Below are 22,379 nucleotides of genomic sequence, written 5' to 3'. Positions count from 1 at the left end.
CATATTCAGCAGTGATTTCGTTTGGAGTGGTTTTTGCTCAAGAGTATTTATTTTTGATTGTCAGATCATTTTGCAGCAAACATTTCAAAAAATAACAATACGTAAAAAACTCTACTTTCCACCTTGTTCTAATCTTATATATCGGTGAAGCACAAGGGAATATCCCCAGTGAAACACTTAAAGCATCAGATCTTCCCAACCCAGAAACATGATTAATTATCGTGTATAAGTAAATAAGAATTGTTTCAATTCATTTCCAAATGTAGGAATATTGAAACTACATCAATAATTACTGAATAAAAAGCCGAGCACTGGGTTTTGGACTCCCTTCAGTGGTTTGGATCAGGAGTTCCTTCAGATTAAGTTACAGCTAACAGCTATGCATGGTGTTTGGCTCCGGTTCAATTTCTTTACATCTGAGACCAGGATAGACCTTCAGCTCATCTCCTCTGACTCTTCTCTTAGCCCATACAATCATATTTCACTCACATATTTCAAAGCTGAGCCCGGTGACATTAATTAAATGAGAGCATTCAGAAATCAAGAGATAGAACTGTTGCCTGCTCTAGGCAGAGCAATCAGGACTTTGCCATGGCAAAGAGCAGATAAAGGTGACAACACTGGGATTTGTCTCATGTAACTGTAAATGTCTTTAAGGTAGATGACTGCATCTGGTGTCACCGTGCTTGTACTCCTTTGCAAGGAGAGCAAGGGCATTTCTTGAGCACAATTCATCTGTTTCAGGATGAGACCTACTGACCCACTGCTGCTCGTTGAAGGGTGACCACCTCAGGTGTAGGAAGCTGTGGTACAGGTAGCCAAGAGCTGTGCAGGGCCATCACCTGTTGTGCTCGTGCCACAAGCACTACAAGAAGGCAGGTATCAGGCTCTTAATGGTCTCCATTGGTTTAACCAAGCGAAGATTAAGGTTAGCAAACCCTCCAAATGCAGGAGAGCTGCGCTGGGATTTCCAGCTGGGGCCTGCATCTACTGCTAAGGACAGCTCTTTATCATGCAAAAGTGTCTTCAAGGCTAAAATGGGGATGACTGCATCCTCCTTCTTCATGAAAGTGAGATATTTTATTGTCCTTTCACTCTCATAAGGGATGCTTAATTGAAAAACAGTCTTTGAATTTTGTTAAATAGAACCAGGCTCTATTTTATTCTAGATTATTATGTAGATTAGGCAAGGCCTGACACTCAAGATTAAACATCAGTAACACAAAATAAGAATAAATTAAAAGACAGCAAGGTGTGTTAACTACTCCCACTTCTGTTGTAGTTTTCCTAATATTGCATGACAAGAGATAATAGTTAAGTGAATTTGGTTCATTTCCTTACAGAAATGTGTTATGGAGGAAAATAAATTACATAGAAAATGTGAAATTTGGAAATGAAATCCTATAAGAAATTGTTTTCTGCTTATCTAGACAGAATTAGAAAATACAGACTAGTGCAGTACAATCTCCTCCAACATTTCATCTCAGCCATCACGTTTCAACTCTCTTCTGAAAGAATAGCCTCTAGGAAGAGGGCTGAGTGCAAAATTCACAGCACATAAATTAGCGTCCTTCTCCAGCTAGTGGGATATTGAGAGGAGATTGGAATTGCTTTGTTACTCAAATGTATTTGACATACTCTTTTGCCATTTTTTTAAACCCTCCTGGCTATTAAATGCTTTGCCCTGAACAGTTGTGATCCCTATTTAGAGGTGAATTGCTTTCCTTAAATCTAATAAACGAGCAACTTGGCTTGTGTGAGTAAAAGTAGCAGTTTGCACCAGAACTAGCATCCACAGTCATGATATTGCCATTTGAAAGCAGGAGTATGAGCAGTCACAAACAATTAACGGGAAACTGTAACAAAAAAAAAGGGGCAGATAGGGTGAAAGAGTTTCTTAGAAAATCCAAATGTCTGTGGATTACTTAAGCTTAACTCTCCACCTTTATATACACCCTCTAGCCCATCAGAAAGCCTCAGTATGTCCACACAACCCAGCACATTACAAATACAGCATGCAAGACACATTAAGGAACTTGATGTTAGGTTTCCCACTGATTTCTGAGTAAGTGGATGTGTGGTTGACTGTCTGCCTTTTTCCTTTTTCCCAGCACGCCTGGATCACTAGTTTTGCTGTCATCAGTCCAAACACGTGCTCTATTTTCCCCTATTTCTAAGCAGAACTATTACTCCCTCTTTCCCTCCTTGATACATTACTCCTTCCTGTCGCTCCTTGCTCCAAAGCAGTAGTGCCTGCCAGAAATGTAAGATATTCAGTGGGTGCATGGAGCAGCCTGGGGAAGGAGCCAGCAGGACAGAACTGCCCATCTTTGGCCCGAAACACGAGATTTTCAATCTTCGTAGTATTATTCACCAGAAATATCAGGAAATAGGAGAGGCAGAAAAAAGTGTCTTGCTTGGCTAGGACATGTGTCGATGAGTATGCGCGCACTCCAGTGTAAAATCTATACCAGTGATTAAATGGTCTTTAAATCAAAGCCAATAGATAAATAAGGGAACTATTCCAAAACCAAGGGGGTTAAAAAACACTCTCGATGCACCTGCTGGAGACGCTGTGCTGCTGGCTCTACATTTCAACTCTAACCTGTATTTGATATGGTGTTGTTGCAGCTGTGGGTTGGGGTGGTTTATTTAAGTGGCTCCAAATGCTTGTCAGTGTGGCAACCAGCTGAATACATAAAACAGGCTCTCCAAACCCTTTATGGCCCAGGGTCAGAGTAAATGGAATAATAAAATCCAAATGCTTTTGTCTCATTTTCCATCACCCAAGCCTTCCGCATAAATCTACAGCTTTGCAATGACCTTCGCATTCAGTGTCGAGGATGAGGCCGCAGGTCTGAGATACATTTGGTCTTCATCTTAGGTCTTTAAAAGCTTTTTCCAATTAATTTTAACTGACTTCCATAAGGATCAAGTACAGTTTCCTCCTCCCAGCCCCCTCATTCCATATCCCACCCCCTTTCTCTCCTACTCGGCATCTTCTTCTACCACTCAATTGGGGGAACACTGGAGAATAATGCTATTGATCACATTATATGTGGTAGCACCACCAGAAAGGACATTTACAGAATAAGTGATTTAGCAAATGGGAGGTGGGAGATTTCTTTAAGGAGATTTAATTTGATGTTTTCCTCGCTGCTGGGTGTCTGGTTTTATTTATTTTTCTAGTGCCACATTATCCCCACACAGATGTCATCAGGGGGATCCACAGTCTCCTGTACATGTGTTTACAAAGGGTAGGTCACTATTAAACTAAAATATTTATGTTTGGCTTTAGTGAATCAAAAATCACCTTGTCTGGAATTAACTGTCGAGGGCTGCTCCTTCCCCCCTCCCCATCTGATCTAAATTAGATGTAAAGCTACATCTACGTGCCTCAATTATAACAAAAAGCAACCCATACCACTGTCAGAAAGAAGCCCTCCAGACACTTCCACACATCCTGATCTTAAGAAGGTGGGGATCTCCTCTCCAAATTCCCAAGCAGGATTTTAACAATCTGCTAATAAACTGATGTCCAAAAATCCTCTCATTACTAATTTTTCACTTAGTGAAGCTGGGCCAGACTTTGAGAACTGTAGTGAGCGTTAGGGGACACATTCACAGCCCAGAGTCTCTACTTTTATCGTGGCTCCATTAGCTTCCATAGAGCTAAACAGATCTACACATGCAGAAGACTTGGCCCATACTGTGAAGATACAGACAATAAACCAAACAGTTTGGTACCTCGCTTCTGGGAACTTGGGCTCAATTAACTTTAGACAAAACAAGGAGCAAAAACATCCATAAGATGGCTGCCTTCCCATGGTCAGCCAAAAGGAAAACAGCAACTGACTGTGATCTCCAGTGAAAATCTGAACGCCTTGAGATTTCCTGTCCAAAATTTTGAACATTTTAAAAATTAAGAAAGTTTAGATCATGTTGACTCAGCAGCAAAAGATCTGTCCTAATTCAATTGCACACTCCTATTTGATTCTATGAGAGATTATTGGAGAAAAAAAAAAAGAGAAGAAAGAAGGGGAAAGAAGGGATAAGAAGAGAAAAGGAGAAAGAAGGAAAGGTGGAAAGAAGGAAACTCAGTTACAGAACTGTAAGAAAAAAGAAAAAAAAAGCAAAAAGAAAGAAAGAAAGGAACGAAAAAAACAAACAAACAGATAGAGCAGGTGTTTAGCAAGTCAATTAATTTATATGGCTTCTAGCAGGCACAGGGCATTAACACTACCCCAGCCCTGCACACAGGTGGCAGGGTGCGTGCTCGGGAGGCGGGAGGCAGCGAGGCATACTGTGAATTTTCTTCCTGAGCAACACGATTATAGAAACAACTGCAAATAACTTTGTGCTGATCCACAGCGATGCATTCAGCAGTCCCTAATCTTCCAAATGTCTGCCTATGCGATGGTATGAAAGCTATGGCATTCCTTCAGCCCTCACCTATGGAGAAACATCTGGGCTTTCCTATCAATTCTGAATTTATGGGTTTCTGAGCAGATTGAAAAGGGAGCCAAGTGAAGATCATTAATACAATCCTGAGAAGGCAAGAAGATAAAGAAATACTGGAGGAATGTACAAGCATGAGACGCACTCCACATATTTCCACCTGGAGGTTTTAAAAGTGATTTTCAGGCCCACACATTTACAAGAGCAGGAAACTGAGGCACGGGGTGAAACAACTGAACCATGCTGTGCGGCGGGGGCAGCAATCGAGTCAGATCCCCTGCCTCAATTCTCCACATGAGCTTCAGAAACCTCCATGCCGTGGTTCACATGTGAAACTCTAAAAGCTTAATTGAGAGGCTGTGTTTCCCCTGGAGTGGAATCAAATGAAACACTCAAGCTAGACACTCAAGTAGGCTTACTGGTTTAATTTAAAAGCGAGGGGGACTGGTAGCAGGGAGCTCTTGGTCAGGGGTCATTTGGTGGGGAATATACTTCTCACCTTTATGTTCCTCAAGGCTGAGCTCTGGCAAACTTAATGACATTTGGCACATTCACCTGCTCTATTGGTTTATCTATTGGTTTGAATTAGACAGCTCAGCTCAGAGTGCCCTAAGAGCTTCTCTGTATATTGATTTTTATTTCTTTTTTGGAGGTGTTGTGTTTTCTTTTTTCTCTTTTTAGAGTTGGATTATAGTAATATTAGTGGTAGTAGTAGCAGGAGAAGTAGTAGGACTCCACAATGTATAAGTGAAAAGAATCAGTGCAATTTGTGATGCGGTTTGCCTGGAGGAATGATGTTAATTTTGGAGCATTCAGCTTTCCCCCCGGCATCTGTTTTGCGATTATACAAAAATAGGAATTTCACAGGATCTTGATCCAGGAGATGAAGCTGACTTCATTCCTTTTTAAGACTTCGGATTTCAGACCAAACATCTGTTTGAAACTCGAGCTGAAATTCACATGATTTAGACACAAAGCCATGAGTCAATTAGATGTCCAGCATGCATGGTCAAGATCCTTGGCTCTGATCCTCTGAAAAATTAGCACGTAAGTAATTTTATACACATAAGAAGGTCCAGTACATTCAATGGGATTACTCTGGGTTATTAAGCTTTTCCCAGGGCAGGGTTCACAGTTGGAACCAAACCATAAACCACATCAAGTTCATACGCTTCTCGCAGAAACATTTTGCACTTCTGAAACCAGAAGAATTTTGTCTTCACGGCTCTGCAATCATCACTCAGCAGTGGGGATACTCCTGGAGGAGAATTCCAGCTCTGCCAGCAGCAGAGAGGTGCCGAAACTCTGTTTTTGCACCCCAACTCATTTATCAAAAAGGGACACCCAAGGCACTGTTGGAGCCAAACCACTTCCAAGTGGAATGGTTTGGTTTGTTGTTTTTTTGTTGTTTTTTTTTTTCCCCTCTAAAAGTCATTGAATATTGTCTACAGTTTTTCCACAGCATCAAGAGATTTTTACAAGGAGAATTCTTCCCTTTTTTCCGCTCTCATTTTCAAAAAAAGAAGCCCTGTTTGGTGTCCATGATGATCTCCACGAGCCACGGGGATACCTAGAGAGGGGACTTTCCTCTTAAATTACAGATTCTTGTCAGACTCAGTGGGTGAGAGACCCACGTGCCCTCGTCTGGTCGCAGAGCACAGCACACTGGCACATTAGCTTCTGAAGCTGCCTTTTTAGTGCTGACCTTTCTATTAATGCTAATAGGGTTTAGAGAAATAAAATGTAAATTTGTCTCTAAATGGATTAGTCCAGGCTGGGGGTGGGAAAAAAAAAAAGGTGCAGGAGGGGGTATTGCTTGAAGCATTTGCACTAAAATTAAAACATTTATGCTCCAACATTTAATTTTATTAGTGTCACATCGAAGTTGCCTGAATGTGTAACACGCTTCCCAAGTCTTCCGTTCTCACTCCAACCTGCATCCACACGCTGGAGTTATTCACCATATTTACTTAATAAATGTCCTCTTCTCACAAAGCTCACATTTTGTCATCGGGGTGGTTTGTTGCTTGTTTCATCGTGGGATCTCCAGGGAAGGAAATAAACAATCCTGCAAGCTTCAGCTCTGCCCCAGGAACCGTGAAGCTGCAATCTGGGCCTGAAATAAACCCCTGTATTCTATCTGCACAACACTATGAGTGCCCATTTCTTCCCATCAGCCCAGAGTTTACACACAGGAATTGAGTAACAAGGTTAATTGGTGCTTAGGAGTGCTTTACCTAGGCAGAGATCTTAAGAAAAGTGAGCCAACAGCAGCATTCCCATTTTTCAGATGGGGAAATTGAGCCATAATTGGCAAAGATCTATTTAGTTGTGAGGACTCGCAGGAATAGGAAAGACCACAATATTAACCCCAAAAGTACAGTTTAACATTTGTTAAAACATTAAAGTCTCCTTCAGGCTCTGCTTGAACCTCAGGGGCTGACCCTGCACAAGCAGAGGTGGAGATCACTGAGGTCAATTGCCCAACACTCTCTTCTGTGGGACAAGTCTGGGGCCCTCTTACACGGTGCAATTTGTTTTCCTTTTTTTTTTTGTTTTTTGACAAAATAATTATGCAGTGGAAAACATACAGATTCATTAAAATCAAAATGTTTTTATAGGAATAGATCGGCTGTGGCAGGAAAACATTGGTGAGAAGAAGTTATGATATCTCATTTTGCCAACATCAAAACATTTCTGTTAATTTCAGTTCAATGTTTATATTAAAATCTGAATTTTCATGATCTGTGTTTATATATTTTTCTTAAATTGGCACCTAACTGTTATTTAATGTTTTAATACAGCATACATTTTTCAGAGCACCTTTTTTGGCTTGGAAAACATCAAAATTTCAGCTATTGATTCTGACAGAGACTCAGGTTTTCCAAAATGTCAGCATTTCTTTGGAATAGAAACTCTGGGTCGTAGCCAGGCCTGAGCCCTCGTCGTTGTAAATGAGGCCATATTCATTAGACAACCAGCCACGGCACACTTATCTTACATGAACATATATCTACAGCATCGTGGCTGGGCCAATGCAGAAATCAGAGCTGACGTACGGGGCTGACACAGATTCATTCGTAATGAAACACTCCTTTGTAAAAGTGATTAAGGGCAGCATGCTAGAGAAATTACTCTAAAATCTATTGTTTTCAATGAATATCTGATCTCTGAGTTGTAATTAAAACCTCTCATTGGGTTCTAAGGGCTGACAGGCTGCCCCACTGCTATAGAGTGCCATGAAATATCTCACCTTTCTTTCTGTGTATGGATTTGTCCATATGTGGGTGAGCCCATGGCTTGAGTGAACCAAGCAGGTCAGTACAGAAGCAGGCAGACATCAGGCTGAGGAGTGGGGAGGAGGAAACAGAGCAGAAGTGATTTGGGCACCCTGTTACACCCTGTTAGCCTGAGCTGTGCACTACACACAGCTTCAAATTAGGCTTGGGTGTGAAGCAGAGAGAAGGTACTGCGTATACACACAGGGTCTTATAAGGTGGGAAAAAAAAAAAAAGAAGAAAAAAAAAAGGAGGCAGAAAAAAAGAGTGGATCATTCAGTAGTGGAAAAGTATCTGATTGCCTAATGTAAACTGTGATTAGTGGCTCGGTGCCTGGACAGTGAGTACTTTGCAGGCCCCCAAATACGGTCCCCAAATCGGCGTGCGTGCTGCCAATCTGTCAGGCAGTCCAGCTGTAACACTTTCTGGCATTGCAACGTCTTCAGCTGGTTTGTGTCAGAGCCGTCCAGCACGGGGGGAGGCTTTCCAGAAGTTGGCTAAGGAGTGTCTGTCTGCCTGGATCAAGGGTGCTGCCAGCTCAGTATCCCAGTGAGAGGCCACCACATCTGGCCATGGGGCCATGAGGGAAAGGGGCAGGCAGGGGGTCCCACAGGATTTGCAGCTGAGTGATACTCAATGGAAAAAAGCCACCGGTCTGAAACCACAGCACTTGGGAGAAAGTTGAGACCACCACATGGAAAAAAGGGTTTTGAAGTGCTGTGAGCACAGGCTGAAATTCCCAAGTGGTATTCAGCTCCTGAGTCAGATTGGGTCTCAAAGCCCTGAGCATGCGGACCACTTGCTGAGCCTTTTCCTCCCTGTTACAAATTGATATTTTATTAGCTCAAAGCCAGATGCTTCTCCTTAAAACAGATTAATTTCCAGCTCATCCTATCACTGGAGACTAAGAAAAGCGAGTGATAGCTGTGGTGCTGAACACATGCGAAGTGAAAGAGACCCCCAGGTACTGTGGGGAGAAAAGGGAGAGGAAATAATCTTTTTTTTTTTTAGACACAGCACCATACTGTTTTGATTGGGCAGATTTCTTTGGTGAGTATGCACAAGGGGTGGGGGGGGGAGGGAGGAGCCCCTATAATAACCCAGCAGCTCCATGTACATATCCATATACAAATCCTGTGCCCTCCCTGCCCAGGCATTGCATACACAGCGACTGCTTCTAAAGGACAAAGCTGTTCTCATCCAAGGGGAGAGGCGTCACAACTGACTGCAGCAGAGAAAAGGGGTTCTTGCAAAAGGATTCTTTAAGAGTATCTTGAATCAAGGGTTAATTGTTTCCAAATGACCACTGTGTGAGAGACTATTATGGGATGGGACCCATTCAGGGTTGGTTTAAAGCTGTTGGTGGGTACCTTAAAAGAGGGCTAAAGCAGCAGCAGCTGTTTTACATTTAGAGTGACTGAAGTGAGTAGTGAATTACTGTGGGAGATGAATGAGCCCATGACATGATTGGACCTGGGACGGCTCTCCCAAGTGGCCACTTGTTTCATGAGAACTCCCACCCCCAGGGTCTGCATTTGGGTATCAAAGGCACAAATAGCACCAATTAATTCAGATTAGCCCAAGAGAGGTGGCTATATTGGCTGCCTGCTTCTGAATGCAGAGTTCCCTCGATTGCTGCCATCTCCTCATCTTCAGGATGCCCCTTGGTTGTTCCAGGTTCAGATTTTGCCTTTTTGCTCCAGGTTGTTTTCCCAAGGAAATCAGAGAACATCAGCAGAAGTCAGCAAGGCCAGAGGAGCTGGGTGGTGTAAACCATTTGTGAGCAATAAGGAATGAGGTAGCGTGCTGTGGACATCAGGTTTTGCCTCCAGAGACAAGGGTTAGCAAGAGCCCTGACACAGTTCACTTCAGTGCATGCTAATAAACACACAATCAGATCCAAATTTTGTCTGGGATTCCTCCACAGCATAAGGGAAACATAAGATACATCAGAATTAAGAGTCTACAGATGGGTTAAACTGTCTGAACTATGCACTCCTGGCCATGAATTTCAACCTTCAAGTTTGATTTCTAACACCTTTGGAAAGATGTGCAGAACTTCCATGTAACCACCTGTCCTTTTTTTTTTTTCTTTTCTTTTTTTTTTTTCTTTCCCCAGTATTAGCCTCCATTCGTAATACTTCAGTAATGAGTTTGCTGCCTCTCCCCACAGCCTCCTCTCTCACCATTAATGCACAGCAGCAATGCACCCAGAGCATCCTGAGCACCTCAGGAACTTGGTGACTTCTTGGTGACATCAAGGGCTAGCATCAGCCTTCCCAGAATCGAAAGGAAGCAGCAGCCTTGTATGCTATTTACTAAACTGCATTAGTCAAAATACTGCATTTTAAAGCCCCCTTAAGTTGTTATACATCATCATATAAGTCATCACAAAATAGTGAGTACGGATTCCTAAGAATTATGTTGACATGGAAATTGTCAGCAGAAGTGCTGGGAAATTTACATCTCCTCATATATCTGTAGTCGTATCCTCCATAGAAATTAACATATTATAACGCTAATATTTCAAGGTAATGTTTTCTCATGAGGATGCCATATTTTATCAGTTAATATCATCTGTGTAAAAACTATTCAATTACAGTATCCAGCAATGTGTGATTAATACTAATATCACCAACATAATGGCAACTTTGTAGGGTCTCATCATAACAGTTCATACAGCTGAAAATGGTAGCAGCAGGAAAAAAAAAGTCATCTTTTAGATTAAAAAAAAAGTTCAATATCCATGAAGACGAGTGGCCAAAGATATCTGAACTTCAATCCTATCCTGCCTGAAAAGTGTAAACTGAGCCACAGATCTGATCTCAGATCAGATGTCAAGAATTTCACTCCTGAGTCCTCATACTGTTGTATGCAGCCCTGAGTTCCATCCATCAGATCCTTATTATATTAATACGTAGATTCATAAAATCGTAGGCTCATTTGAGTTGGATGGGATCCTTAAAGATCCTGTGTCCAACTCCCCTGCACTGAACAGGGACATCTACAGCTGATCAGGTGCTCAGAGCCCCATCCAGCCTGACCTGGAGTGTCTCCAGATACAGAGCACCCAACACCTCTCTGGGCAACCTGTGCCAGTGCCTCACCGTCATCATAAAATGCTTATTTCTTACATCCAGTCTAAATCTCCCCTCTTTTAGCTTGAAACCATTTCCCCTCGTCCTATCACAACAGACCCTGTTAAGGACTATGTCCTCCTCCTTCTTACAGTTCCATTAGATACTGGGAGGCTGCTCTCAGGTCTCCCCGTAGCCTTCTCTCCTCCAGGCTGCACAGCCCCAGCTCTCAGCCCATCCTCACAGGGCAGGCGTTCCATCCCTTGGGTCATTTTTGTGGCCCTGCTCTGGATACACTCCAACAGGTCCATGTTTCTTCCATCTCATGTGAGCAAAGTTCTGAGAGCTTTCTCCCAGCCTCTTACCCAAGGGTGGATTTCATCAGTTCAGAAGGATCTGTGGTATCAGTGTGTGAATCATTTTGGGTCTGTAGCTCATCCACATGCATATTCACAATTTCAAATTCAAGCTGTCTTGACAAGATGCTTAGGTCGCATGGGCCGTATCTGTTCCCAAATTGGAAGTGTGTAATTTGGAATCAGCTTTCCAGCCCCCCCCCCCCCCAAAATCTCTTCCCACAGAAAAATCTGCAGCATTCCCCTGAAGCTCGTTCTTCCACCCACTCTCCTGTCCACACACCAGGAGGACAGGATTCATGGGAAGTGCAGCAAACCTGGCCCAAGTGAGTTAGTTCGAATGTTAGGATAGCAGAAAAAATGCTTTTGGCAGCATTCCCCTAACTTATTTCACCAATTTAGGCAGATTTTATAAAGGCAGCAAAGCACAAAATGAAAAGGGGTCTCTAACAATTCTGAATCGTAAACACATTTTGAGCAGATTGTGCAAGGCAATTCAACTAAAATTAGATTATGAAAAGTACACTAAGTAAAACTGTATTATGGAAATGTTATGAAATTAATTAATCTAAGAAGCAGCATTGCCACCACCATGTGCTGGCCCTGTAAACTCGTGAGTGCCTTTGTTCCACTCTTAGCTTTCATTCCAGATGAAGTTAACACGAGTCAGAGATGTGACATTTCTGGGTCTGTGATCCCAGTGAGTATTGTGACCTATTACAGTTTTTCATTTGATCCTTAATTTGAGTTTGGCTGGTGCCACTTGCATCCACTAAGAACTGCTCTGGTAACCACGGACTGACAGCTAGTTATGATTGGGCCAGCATTTGTTTAATAGGTTTGGTTACAAGTGCGGGTTGTTACTCAGCTCAGCCAATAAATAATGCATTTTCAATTAATACCCAAATCTTAGAAGGCTTTGTACAGTATGTATGACTAAATGAAGAAACACATTGTAATTATATGGTAATTTGTTAAAACGATCGTTAATACTTCTGATGTTAATTATCTAATGGCAAAAAATTACAGAGGGTACAAGTAATTTGCCCTTTGTAATTGCTTACTAGGTTGCAGGATAATCATTTTGTTTTCTTCCCATAGCAATATTTATTGCATTTTTCTTCTGACAGTAGCTGAGGTGTATGTGAGGTCAGAAGTTATCAGATGCTTTTCTTAAGAAATGAGAGCACATTTCTGTTAGAAGTTCAACAGAGGGCATCCAACCATGATTGCTCCATGCAGACTTCACTTGAAAAAAGAATTGGAAAGATCACAGTACCAAATGAAAATGATAGCTTTGGTCATGGACTATATACGTATTTTTATGTAAAACAATCATCGTGGTTGTTGCTGTATAACACAAGGAATCTAACACGGTACACTTGTACTGCTGGTTCTGCTAGTGATTTGCTGTGTGACTTTGGCTTAGCTACATGACATTATCTGTAGTTCATCACAAGCTGTGTACATGACTTCCAAAAAGAGCTTAAGTGCCAAAAATTATTATGGATTTTATTGGCCTTCACCTCTGTTCACTTTTCCCACCTTACGGGAGAGCAAATGATTGCTCAAATAAGCAGGATCTCATTCACCTCTTCCCTCATGTTAATCAAGAGTAGATTTTAAAGACATTTTTTTTTCCTGAGAAACATATTAAGCAGCAGATAGCTTATTGGGAGGCATGGAATGAAAAAGTCAGGGTGTTTTACTTTAAAGTTCTAGAAATAATTCAATTCATTTTCTTATTTCATAATGGTGTTTTTAGACAAATTTAGCCAAACTTAATTACACCTTAAAGTTTAAAAAAAAAAAAAAAAAAAAAAAAAAAAAGTACCTGACAACTAAATGAAACGTTTCACCTAACATAAATCTTTTTTTCTGTTTTACTTTTTTCCCAGGCTTAATTTCAGTCACAAAACTGAAATTTCTCTTCAGGCTGACCCAACCAATTTCTTTTCCTAGTACACTTCAATCAGCGAAAAGAAATATATGTATACATACATCAGTTACTATGGGGTTTTTTGCATATTTTGGGTAGCTCTGAAAATTGGTACTCCATTAAAAATAGTTGCACTTGAAAATACATCCCCAGTGGTTTTTCCTAAGTCACCAGTAACCAGAGGTCATCAGGGCTGGGCAGAACACAAAGCAGGGAGGAATCTGAAGTACAGTAATTTGGGAATATCTAGGGAAATGAAGCAAATGGCAGAGCCAGAAGAGACTGTGAGGCTACTGGGAAAGACGGGGCCCCAAAGTAAACTTCCCTTCACATTACTTACATCTGTGTATAACCCACACTGCTGATGAATCTCAGTTTTTATAGATAATCTGTGGGTGATACACAGGAAAATATGGTATTCATCAAGTTCCTATCAGAAACAATTCCACTGAAGTTAATGGGGTTGCACAGGCATGAAACAGATGTGAAGGAAGTATCAGGATCAGGCTCACTGCATGCACACACAGGCTGTCAAGTGCATCATGCTCTGACACCCATTTGGGGAAGGATTCCCCATTTAAACACGGAGTTAAAGTTGACAATAATAAGAGCTGTAAATATAGAAGTTGTCATCAGTAAAGCTCATCGAGTCTGTTTCCAGGTGGAAATGATGTCTTGGGAGGGCTAGGAGGGAATCTTCACCCAGCAAAGCACTGCACATTGGCCATCATGACAGCAGATTTTCTTGCAGCACGGTGCCCAAATGGAAGTGATTACACTGAGTGTGGTGTGAAGCAATAGGGCCATTCACACATAATCACGGTGTAGATGTAGAGGAGATGGGTGTCAGCCAATGTCTTGGATCCAAGCACATTTGGATGTGAGAGAAGTTCAGATCTGGATCCAAATTTTGTTGTTCAGACCTGCCTCTTGCTGTCAGGAGGTGGCTTCTGGCCAGCTCCATCTTCCACGAGTGATTCCACTTCACCCAATGACAGGAGGGTTATCCATTTAACTTAACAGAGAGGGGGGAGAAACCTAAAAAATATGTCCTTAAGTAGATGCTATTTTTGGTGGTCTTTAATAAGCAATGCGAAGGGAATAGGAAGATAATTAGCCCTTTTACACCACTTGTCCCCATGCACCTCCATTTTCAGACATTCTCCCTCTTTCCATGGGCTCCTTTTGAGCACTCAGCCTCAGCGAGGCTCTGCTCTCTGCAGGCCAAGCCGTCTGGTACACAGCTACCAGCGGCGAGCTGCAGTTGGCTCATAAGTCCCAGTGCAATCATGCACTGTCTGCTGCCTGCTGTTGCAGGAGCTTAAAAAAGACTCCTCCAGTCCTGTCAAAAAGACAACTGATTTGTTAAAGCAACAGCTCTTCAGGTGGTTAGAAGGACAGAGAGGAGCAGAGATAGAAGCTGATGTGCTCAGGGGTGGTAAGGCTCATGCACAGCTGCGCAGAGAGCTGTGGGTGCCCCATCCCTGGAGGTGCTCAAGGTCAGGTTGGATGTGACTTTGGGCAACCTGATCTGTTGGGGGGCAACCAGCCCGTGGCAGGGGGTTGGAATCAGACAATTCTTGGGTCCCTTCCAACCCAAGCCATTCCATGATACTGTGATTCTACGGTAACTTCAAATCTTACTCATTCCTGAATGTTCACATACATTTCATATTTCAGAAATACCAGTGATTTCAAGCAACTGCCTTTTTGCCTCCTAGTTTCCATACTCTTTAGAAGGCTAGTTGTGCAAGAGACAGCTACTCTTCATTTTTCTGAAAGTCAGGCCCTAAATTAAGAACCAGCACCAACTTCATCCTACTCCATTGCCACGAAGTGACTTACTGGCAGCAGCTTCTAGATCATTAGCTTCCTGTTGTCCACTTTCTTGGCTAAGGCACCAGGCTTCTGGCATTCACAACTTCTGCAATGCTGCTTCACATGCAATGGAGCCTCGTCCATTAGCATCAGCCTCTTTAAGACACCCAGATTTCTTCAGGATTCAGCATTTCTAGCACCTGCATTGCACGAGGATCTTTCTCCAGCCCCCATGGCTTCCTCAGCCTCCCTCTGCTGTGAGTTTCCTATTAACCTCACAGCACAGCTCAAAAAAAAAACCAAGCCAGCATCTTACTTGCAAGACACATCATGTTATTGAGACTAAACATCAACTCTTGCAAGCACGCAGTGGGAAAGCCAACGAAGAAAACCAAGTTGACAAGAAGCTTTCTATCCCCACCTCCATCCAAGCTTGCTAGGACATAAGGCAATGCATCCCATGTTATCCAACTGTCTTCTGAATGAGCTTTTTTTGCACCGTGACAGAGTAAACTACTCTAGCCTTACTCTCCTCCTGACAGACCTTCTAATTATCTCAGCTGTTTACAGCACCCAGGCCCTCTGCTACCAATTTCTCCATTATTCTGACAGTCAACAAACTAGACCTATTAGAGCACAGCACAATTCTTGCCCAAGGCAGGAACTTTGTGAGACCACAAATCGTCTCGGTATTAAAAGTCGGTGCATAAGAACTGCCCTCAGCTTTAGCGCTAAATTGCTGGTTTGGAGACATTCATTGCTGTATATTGTATTTCCACTATATTCTGCTTTAATAGACTTCGTGCCGAAGTGTGTAAGAAGAGTTTTAAAGCCTGAGGTAGTGAGTAGAATTCTTTTTTTTTCCATTTTATATATTTTTCCATCTTTTTTGTTTGTCACCTTATATTGCAAGGTTGGTTCACATACATAAAACAACACTGCAGTCACACAAGGATACCTAACAGCTAGTGGGAAGCATAGATTTTACCACTAGAAGCTAAACAACAAGATTTGGACAGTCCAGGATTTGTTCTTCTTTAATTTGCATGGGGCTTCAGTCCCAAAACAGTTTCTTCCATGCTTTGGAGAATTTCATATTCCTATTTGGCAAAGCCAACCTGTTCTGATCTTCTAATCTCCTGGTATCAAAATGGTTAGGGCCAAATAAGAACAATAGAGAGATTACAGTTTCTATTAATAATTTGCATCCATTTGTTCAAGCAATGTTTATTCAAGGTTCGGAAAGCCCTTAGAAAATTATATTTATTAATTAGTGTACACAACTCTCCATAAAGAATTTATATGTGGCCTATCTCCAGTCTGCTCTTAACCTGCATTTGTACAGACCCAGGGGTTATTTTGACTAAACATATAGGAAATACCTAATTCAGATATACTCAAACCTGAGACTGGGGCTCAATGTTATCTTAAATTCAAGGTTCTCACAGGTGTATATTAGGTTCACATATCTCAGCTAAATTACTAATAATTCTAGATGTCTAAGATACACATTATTATCAAGCCAGTATATCTTGGCTTGATATCTCTTGACTAATCCCAGTAATTAGCCCAAACAGCAAAAGCTCCAAGAACTATTTTCCTGAGCTATTCAATGCCTTCTGACTCAATTAGGAATGCACTCACAGCAAATTTCATTCAGCCTTGTATTTGCCAAGCAAAAGTGGTTACCTTTATGAAAAATTAAAGCTTGTAAATTGAAAAATTCTTTTAAAGACTGAAAAGAAGGGAAAATATATATAATGTACACACTGTTTCAAACTCAGTGGCATGTTGGAAGGAACGTGTGCTTTCACTGAACTGTTACCTTTGCCTAGTGGAATGCTAGAATATAAAATGACATGTTATATTAGATTTTACTGAATTTAAATTCTTCCTTCAAGGCATTTACAGTGAACTAAAATATTTTCCGTTGAAGACTCTTTGGAAAGTGACACTGCTTTCAGCAACATCTCACTGAAGACAACTTCCAGTTTAGGGACACAAGGCTGGGTGAAGTTGTTACCTGGCCTATCACAGGAAATCATGTACTGGACATGACCACCACAGAACAGAGAGAGAAAGCTTTGGTCCAGGATTTCTGGCAAAGACTGTTGCATTCCTGTGAGATCAGCGTCAGCATTGAGTCATGTTTAGCTCAATAGCTGACCACTTAATAGCTTTAAAGTGTTCAAAGTCCTTACGTTGTTTCAAACACAGCTCTGCAAGAGAAATGTGTCTGCATTATGCAACCTCTTTGCGTTTTATCTTTTAGGATAGACTAAATTAGAGCCAAATACTGCTGTAATTTATTAAAAGAAAAAGTAAACCAAATCCTCAGCACACTGTTCTAAACCCAGACAAATTCAGGAGAACTCTGTGAGATTTGGAGTTTTGCTACTGAGATTAGAATCTGATCTATTGATTTCCATGGAACTTCCATGAAATGGAAATTAGCACAGGCTACAGTCATCTGTCATCCTTTTCTTACTTGTTTCCAAAATCTGATTTCCTGTTCAGAAGAAGAGCATATTCCTGGATCAAAGCCAGGTTGAAAGTAATCAGACCCTGGATGATACTTCTAATGGGCTTTGGATCAGGCTTTCCCACTGGGGAACCCTGGATTAGTGGGAAAAAATGGAGAAGCCAGAACTCCTTGAACTGTACAGGAATTGGCATTACACAAAAAGAAATATGATCATTTAACTTAAATATGGGTGCAATAAAAATCAGCTAATGTTAACTTAGGAAAACTGTACATAAATAAATGTACATGGCTATATTTAAAATAATATATCAGAAGTTGCTATCTTGTAGACAGAGCAGAGCACAGAGATCTTTTTTTATGTTGACCGTAATGAACAAGTTTACTGGTATTTTCAGAATATGTTTTAAGTAAATAAAACACAAAATAATTGAAAGATAATTTCAAGCTTGCAACCACAAGTATCTGTAGAGCAGACCTAAGTTTCAGCTTTGGGTTTATCCAGTTATGGTATCACATTATTACCATGCATATGACCAATCCACGTGACAACAGACAACACATCAGCCTGTATATTTGTAGGCATTATACCCTGGGTACTCTTCAGCTCTCACAAATTACGCAAGAATTGTTTGCAAACCTTGGCAAAACAGACAAGCTGCTTGGTAACATCATTTGGATATTCAGGATTCAATGCGCCTTCCTCTGAGACTATCCAGAACATCAGGGAAATGTTGAGATTAGCAGTACTGCAGTTTCAGACACAGCCTATCTTAACTGTTGCTTAAGCCTCTGTGGCACCTTTTACAGTTAAAATGCTCATTTTAGTGACATAGCCAGCAGTGTTTTTCAGGAAATTATAGTTTTCCTTTATAATCTGAAATATAACTGGAAAATATATTAATTCTTCCCTATTGCATGCTGCAGAGCACTGAGACACAGATTCAGGAATGTGATTTCTGATCTGGACCCCTTCTTAGCACCTAAATTAATTAAAGCAAACCAGTGGGATAGACTTAAACTCACATTGGCTTCAGGAAAAAAGGTAACCCTTGTCTGTCAGGGGAGGATGGCAGCAACACATTATTGATTTAGAATACCTAGTTCGTCGTCATTTCTAGTTTCATTTAGAAAGATACACACGCTAATCATAGAGATGGGAGGAAACATAGGAAAAAAAGTATTAGTATGAGAGGCTGGGACGTTGTATTTCTGTGTACAACAGGGAAAAGTTTATTGAAATGACTGCTAAAAACAGCCCAAGAACAATGCGGGAAACGGCAAGAAGGAAAACTGAAATCCAGCTCTTCATATGGGATCAGAAGAGTTGGAGTCAGAGCCACAGAAAGGAGAACAGGTGAGGGTCAGGAAGACAGAAAGGAGAGAGAGCAGCACTGGGAGAAGACATGAGAAATTAGATCAGAATCTGAAAGCACTCAGGAGAGCAGGGGAAAAGGCAGAAATTAGAGCAGGAGCTAAGAGAAGAGCCAAAGAGGCAATAAAAACTCAAGGAGGAGAAAGAAAAACTGCAAGATGAAGAGAGGAGGATGAGAAAAAAAAAAAAAAGATAGGAGATAAATACAAGGTGACATAGAAGAGCCTCGACCTCCAGTTTCTAAAGGTGATGCGATTTCAGGTGTGAAAGAAAAGAAATACTTTGCATTTTTTTGAAATGGCCCTGAAGAGAGGACTGAGCTACATCTCAGAAATCAATACCGCATTTTATGCCTGCTGCACCCTTCACGAGGAACCAAGACAACATTGATTCAAGTAAGTAATATTTCATTGAAAACTGATCTGTGATTGCATATCTGCGAGGGACCGGCTCTCCAAGTCCCCGTGTGGCGTCTGTGCTGAACAGGTGTCATTTTTGGGATTGTGTCAGCAGTGATGTTGCTCTGTTCCCGGTCTGTGGAGCACGTGGAGAGCAGAGGACACGTCACTTTAGTCTTGGAGAGCAGATGATGCTGCATCAGAAGGGCTGGCTGCTCTCTAGGGTCATTAGGCTGTGCCTGTCAGTGTGCAGAGAGCAGGCTGGGAGCTCTGCTTTGTGGCTGTATTTATTTCGAGCAGTTCAGTGATTATTTTAAGGTAATCAGAATAGCCTTAGCCTGAGTTTTTAAAGCTGCTTTCCTGATCAATTGTAGCAGCGTTAGAGCTGGTGTGCAGCCATGAGGCAAAGGGGTCTCCCGGGCTGCAGGGTCAGGCTCTGGTGGTGATGGTATTTGCTTTTTCTCAGATTTTCTTCTGACGTTTGAGGGTAAAAGTCCTTTGGTTTTATTTCCCTGGCCACAAATTCCCTTGGGAGAACAGATTCCATGTTTATTTTGCTATCAAATCTCGATGTGTTTGAGCCTCTTCATATCTGAACGGGTGATGGTGAAGCAGTTTTATAACAAAATCTGTGTTGGAATTCCCTTTAGAAAAAAATCACTTCATTATCATGATAAAAATCAAAGTATGTGTGGACTAAAGGACATACTGACAGTAGGGGGATGGAAAAGATTTGTTGACATAAACATCAGTGTATTTCATTGCAGGCTGGCACAGCCCACTCTGAACATTTAGTCTTTTAAATTAACCTAGAGAACTTGAACTGGTCTCACAAAGTGACTGCCTATGGCGTTACAGGAAGGCCAACTGCCCCACACTGCTCCCTTGCACAGTGCAAATATCCCCCCGAGTCACATCACGGCTCCCCCTGGGCATCACATGGCTGCAGGGCACCGTGGGAGATGTAGGCAAAATGGCAGGAGTGCATCTTTGGGACAAATGGAACCTCCAGCCTTCTCATTTAAAAAATATCTTAGCAGGTGATTTACTGGTGAGATTTTATTGTCACATGAAAAGTGGTTGGAGCCATCCCAGCAAAGAAAAACCACGCAACTTTGTTTCAACTATTTCAATTACTCAAACTAATGTTATTTCCATTGAAAACACACAAAGAGAATATTTCCACAACTTTTCAGCCTGCAAACTGTTGAGGCAACAAAAAGTCAAGGCAACTTCCCAGCCCAGCTGGTGATTAAGGCAAAGGTTCAGACACAGACTGTGGCCCATGAATCAGTTCTCCTAACTCATTCCTCCACATATTCCCACTGCTAGAGGTCTCTACTACTGCAGTACCTTGTTGGTAGCGGAAACAGGAGAACTGAAAACTTATTTTTAGTGTTAATGAAAATAAAACTCATCTGAGAGGTGTCAGAGAAGCCTCTGAACCTGCTCTTCAGGATCAGTACCAAGTGGATCTGGTAGCTCTTGAAAAGTAATGTGAAATCAGCACTTTTGAAGACAGTTTTAAAACAAAGTCAAAAATTAATGCATGGTAATTGTTCACTAAACAGCGCAAGAATTGCTAGGCATATTCTGAAAAGAAGTGACTGAGGAGGACACTCTGCAGTTTTAGAAACAGTACAAACAACTTGTGGCCCAAGAAAACACCATGTAGACATATTCTGCACATGTATGTTCATGCATGGCTGTGTATATATTAAAGACAAGAAAAGAACAATGTTTGCAACATATGGACAGCAAAAAGTGGAAAAATGCAGTGGCTATTTCTCATGAACACAGGCTACTGATTACAAGTATTTCTTCTACTGCTGCCTTTCCTAAGAGGAGAAGCTAATACAAATGTGGAGAATGTGGCATGACCCATTGAGCTGACATTAAAAGCTTTAAATTGAATTACATTGGCAGAAACCTTCAAAAATTGTCCTGGGAGGAGAAAAAAATTCATGACAGAGCATAACAGATGTATGAAATTAAGAGCATTTAGGAAACATTATCTTTGCTGTATGATGGGAAATGTTTCTAATTGCACTCACAGGGTGCCTTGAAGATATGCTGTTTTTATTTAAGATACGTTCTTTATGATCTGTTACAGATTCTCAGCAGAAATATATAGCAGAGAGAATAAAATGCATATTAAGATATATGATTTTTTGCAACAATCAACTCATCTATTTTCATTGTTCAAAGAAACAAATTGCAAAGGCAAAGTTGCTGATTCTAGAGGAGTAGGATGAAAAGAAGGCATCTTATTGGCTAACGAACAACCATACCATACTGATGGATGTAAATCTAATGCTCACGGGTCGTCTTATATCTCATATCACAATTGGACTGCATGGATTTCCCGGTACTTCTGCACCTTTATGTCAGTTGTTACTGCTGTTCTCTTCCCGGCTACTGGATGCTAATTAAATCCAGTAATTGAGATGCAATAGAAAATACTGTATGTGGATTTAAGCACTATTAATAATGTCTGTGCTGCAAGGCTTTCCCAACCAGCACTCACTTAATGTTCGAAGTCCAATTCAGTGAAAACACAGTGAAAACTAGATAAAAATGCAATGGAATTTCTGCTCTTGCATACTGCTGAATCAACAGATTTCAATAAGAGGTATCTTCTAAAATTACAACGCGACCCCTATGCTTATCCAGGGGTTCACAATTGTGCTTTTGTAGTGAATAAATACAGTGATACTATGTTTCAGGTTTTTTTTCCTGCTCTGTGGCTTCCAACAAGATTCATCAGAACCATCCAACAAATGCCATGAACTTGCCACGAATGAGTCTAGACTCCATCACTTTCTTTTCACCTCACAACTTATGTGATTTACATTATGATGGAAAATATATATATATATTTTTAAATACAATAGGAAGCCTTTATGATTATAGCTGCATTCAAAAATAAACAAAACATTACAAGGAGTCCCTCCAACACACAATGTAGACAGAGAAATTAATTCCCCCGTCTCCTGCAGGGATTAGTATCAAACTGATGGATTCATTCTATTTGGAAATTCTACTTTTCCAAATTTCATGCTATCTCTAAGCATGATCTCTGAGTCTTATGCGGCTCAGTGACAGTACAGTAAATAGTATGGGATCAGAAAAAGCAGCAGCAAGATCCTGACTGAGGGACTGGAGTGGTTACCAGCAGGGAAGGAAGTCTCCCAGAGA

Source organism: Tetrao urogallus (genome assembly GCF_951394365.1).
Source record: "Tetrao urogallus genome assembly, chromosome: 11".
Lineage (NCBI taxonomy): Eukaryota > Metazoa > Chordata > Aves > Galliformes > Phasianidae > Tetrao > Tetrao urogallus.
This window is presented reverse-complemented; position numbering follows the sequence as displayed.